Source organism: Brassica napus, chromosome A3 (assembly GCF_020379485.1).
Source record: "Brassica napus cultivar Da-Ae chromosome A3, Da-Ae, whole genome shotgun sequence".
NCBI lineage: Eukaryota > Viridiplantae > Streptophyta > Magnoliopsida > Brassicales > Brassicaceae > Brassica > Brassica napus.
The window spans coordinates 19,121,104-19,125,779 of record NC_063436.1 but is presented as its reverse complement, the minus strand read 5'-3'; the positions used below and the strand labels follow the sequence as shown (position 1 = coordinate 19,125,779).

General features: G+C 38.2%; 1 pseudogene; it reads right to left on the bottom strand.

The window, feature by feature from the left end:
- Positions 1-622: 622 nt before the first annotated feature.
- Positions 623-3,176, bottom strand: LOC125607027 (annotated as a pseudogene).
- Positions 3,177-4,676: the final 1,500 nt, after the last annotated feature.

The following is a 4,676-nucleotide window of genomic DNA, read 5'->3' as shown; positions in this document are numbered from 1 at the left end:
AATATAATTTGTAATTGTTTTATGTTGAAACATCATTGATAATGATGGTCTAGGTGGAAGTAGGTGATGATGTCAACCAACCACATGTCTAGAGTGCTTCCATTCCATATGTTCTATATGATATTACTATTCGAGTCACAAAAAAATTCTTTTAGAAGCACCAGTATATGAGAAAGTAGCTATGGTCTGAGATCGTGCTAAAGAAGCATGACATCAGTTTCCAACTGATAATAAGGGTGTGAACTCTATACACCACATGTATTTAACGACTTAGATATCAAAGTGGGATTGTTATTTATAATAGCACAAAAAAAATTATTTATAATAGCACATCTAATTTGCGTACTACATTTCTAAAACTCGTATACCAATTTCGTATAGGAGGAGTAGACATGTACTCTTAGTTTTTATTATTACTACGAGGTTGTTGCCCCTAATTTTCCTTAGATTAATGTGCTGAAAAATGTTTAAAGCAAAGCTTCTAGTATTTTGCATTTACGAAAAAGACAGCCGTTTCACCAAATGTCAAAAAAGGAAAAAAGCTTGTCCGTCTGATGTTGTCGGAAAAGTGGAGTTGGTTTGTGTTTCGAATCAGGTTAATAAAAACACTGCAAAGATCATATAATCTTGGAAAAGAAATTAAACTTCTCTTTCTCTCATAGCACAACAGCCTTGGTACAGAACACACAAAGAATAATAGACAAAACAGAATAAAAGTACGTTGTCAAAAAAAAAAACAGAATAAAAGTACAAAACACAAGCAATAGAGTTCTGGGTATATTCCTGTTTTTGTCTGAACAAACATTAATTAATACAGCTCCTGATTTTCTGGATTAGATACATACCGTTTCTCCTCCTCTTGATACTTTGAATCCAGAAGCAATGTCCCTTTAGAAGAGCCGCGGTGGTTGTTGTTGTTGTTGCTGTTGTGGATTTCCACTTCTCATCATCGCGCAGAACTCTTCATAGTTGATTCTACCATCCTGCATAAGGAGGAGCAAAACAAACATTATGACTAAGACTAGCTTTCTTGAAAGAAGGAGATGTTTCAGTTTAACTTACGTTATCAGAGTCCACATCTGAGAGAACCTCTTTGATTGTTGCATCATCTCCCATTCCATACTCCTTCAACGCCACTTCGAGCTCATCTATTGTAATGTATCTGTCCATACATGCATAAGATGGTGAGCCCTCTTACAAATTAACTGAGTAAGAAACAGTTCAACTTACCCACTGCCGTCTTTGTCAAATGCTGGAAAGCCTTGTAAAGATTCTCATCACTTTCAAGCCTGTGTCTATGCATAGTTGCAGTAATGAACTCAATGTAGTCTATTGACCCGTTCCCATCAACATCAGCCTAATCACAACCCCCCATGAATATGAATTTCTTAAGAGAGTTAAAGAAACGGAATATAAGTTCAGATTAAGACCAAACTTACAGCATCCATGAGCTGCTTCACTTCAGCTTCTGTGAGTTTAGATCCCAACTTGGCTAACCCTTCTTTCAATTCTTCATATGTGATTGTGCCACTGTTGTCTGTGTCTATGTTAGCAAACATTGCCTTCAATCCTTGGATCTCCTCCGTGTTAATATTCTCCGCGATAACCTATTCAGAATCTAAATCTTTAGCACAAACGAAAAGTTCATATTCCCAAAGTTTTAGAAGTTACCTTTAAGGCAAGTTTCTTTAGCTTATTCATTGCTCTAAACTGTTCATCCTTGAGAGAACAGCACTGTCAATTGGCTGTCAGATGCTTCTCCACCTTCTCTAAGCCATGGATGCTCTGCACAAACCAACCAATCCAAGTCTCAGGATCAGGAAGGAACATATAATGTAACCCTCCCTAACAGGGTTTACTTACCAAGAACATCAGCAGCAGAGATCCTCCTTTTTGGATCAGCAGTCAGCATCTTACGCACAAGATCTTTAGCACTGTTGGAGATTGAAGGCCAGGGCTGGCTTTCAAAGTCGATATGGCCTTCCAATATCGCATCAAATATCCCTTTCTCGGTTTCTACATAGACAGATGAAAAAGCAACAACAATGTTTATGTTAGGTATCAACTGTTCTATGAAACATTATGAATAAAATGTAGTCACAAGAGATACAGAGAGAGATAGAATGTTGCATTACCAGCCCAAAACGGGGGCACACCACTAAGGAGAATGTATAATATGATTCCAGCACTCCATATATCAACTTCTTTCCCGTATCTACGACGCAAGACTTCAGGAGCTACATAGTATGCACTCCCAACAATGTCTCTATATACTTTTCCTGTAAAGAAGAACAGTAAGCTAACATCAAATTTTACCAAAGAGTTATCTCAAGACATGAGCAGTTTCATCTAAATGCAATTCACAGACCAAGAAACACAGGACACAAACAATATAACCAGGAAAGGAGAAACAGATTTGTTTGTTTATATTATTACCCTCTTCAATGAAGACAGACAAGCCAAAATCAGTAGCCTTGATCAAAGCCTTGTCATCTTTACTAGAAAGCAAAAAATTCTCAGGCTTCAAGTCTCTATGCAACACACCCATGAAATGGCAAATCTTGACAACGTTCACAATCTGTCTACACACAGACGCAGCCGCTCTCTCACTGTAATGCCCCTTAGCAATGATCCTATCAAAAACACTCGCCACCAGCGCAAGCTCCATCACCAGATTCACAGCCTTCTCACCTCATAAGCCCCTTTGAACTCCACAATGTTAGGCTGCCCACTCAAATGCTGCATTATCTGAATCTCTCTCCTCATGTCGTCCTGTCAGCTTTCGTCACCAGCTTCTTCTTCGAGATGGACTTGCAAGCGTACTTCTTCCCCGTCGAGTTCTCTGTGCAGAGATACGTTACACCGAACTGCCCTCGTCCTAGCTCTTTCCCCAGTGTGTAGAACAGCTTCACGTCCTCGTAAGCGTTCTCTAGGATAGAAGGAGAGAATGCTCTTTGCCGTTGGGGCTTGGTGCCGGCGCAGCCATTCTCCACGGCGGCGGTTGGTTCGTCTCGGATGATGGTTTCTCCGGCGTCTGGCTTCTCGGCTGTGGAGTATACGACGGCGGATCTTGGTGGGTCTGATCCACTTCAACTGATCTGGTCTGCCCGTTTTGCTGAGGGCTTCATCAATCCATGGTTCTTGGCAAAGCAATTTCCCATGATTCTAGCTCAAATTACGACGACCCAGGAGAAGAAAGATCGAAACTTTAGCTCAAACTCCGACGACCCAGATAAGAAAGATCGAAACTTTGGCAAAGTCAGCTCAAGTGAGGACGACCCAGAGAGAAAAGATCGTAACTTTGGCTAAGTTAGCTCAGATCTGAAGACCCAGAGAAGAAAGATCGCACCTTTAGCAAAGTCAGCTCAAATTCTGAAGACCCAGAGAGAAAAGATGGCAGCTTTTGGATGATAGAAGTGAATATTTTGCAAATGATCAAAGAGGAAACAACAGAGAAATTTATGAAAGTCAGATTCGTTAGAAAAATTAGTGGGGATGTTTCTTATTATTATAATATAAAGACGTGGAAGCATCACTTCGGCAACGCTTTCAGATAAATATTATTACCTTAATTCATCAAGCAAAAATAATGATCGCCAGATGATTTGAGGATTTATTTAAAAATCAGAGAGTTTGAAAAAGTTGCAGAGTAAATCATGAGAAGCATGAATGGAGAACAAGTGGTGGTGGGTTCGTTCATATTATAAGAGAGGAGAGGGCGGCTTTTTCTGGGAAAGACAGATAGATGTTGAAAAGTAAAGAGTCTATTATTCAACACGGAGTCAAACTCTTTCTCAATTAGTCTTTTTTATTACTTTTTAATTGTTCATCATTTCACATGAATGTTTTCTTCTTGTCTTGTGTTTAGATTTGCACTTTTGCTTGGGACATTTTTTAGAACCTCTCTTGTGTTTTTTGACTTGTCCAGTACTGCAGTGTGAACATTTTTTGACTTAACCAAAGGCCTTAGGCTGGTGGCACTTGAGGGATAATCCCAATACGGTGAACCCGCAGTTCGATCCCCGTTGGCCACCAGAATTTAACATTGCACTTTTGGGACCACAGAATAGTCGGTTGATTTCGGTCGCCGGACACAGTGGTTAAATCAAAAAAAAAAAAAACATTTTTTGACTTGTGTGTATAAGTTTCTTTACTTGGATTCTATCAAACTAACTATTTCAGATACACAAATAAACTTATATTAGAAAACTTTACTCTGTTGAACAAAAAAAAAGAAAAAAAACTTTACTCTTAAAAGATAATTAATGTTCAAAACCTTTTGGAGATATATAATTCCTTTTGATTGTTTCCTGTTGTTACATTACATTTGAAAAATAAATTTATTATATAATTGCTTAAAGCGATTAGTTGGACTGGTTTATCAAGTATCATATAGCAAGAAGGATGATCTTTACAACTTTGAATAATGGATATGGATATGACCAATTCTACTCGTTTATATACTTACGAATATGATTTTGTGTATCTTCTTGGCTGAGAAAAAAAAAATCCATCAAGTTATATGATTTAGTGGATGGACGCCGATACTAAAATAAACATTAGTAACCTTAAATCATCAAGGTTATACATGATTATACGGGCTAAATATATATATTGATTCACATTAGTCTTCCGCTACTAGTTTTGTTTTCCACTGCTACTAAGTCAGATAAAAA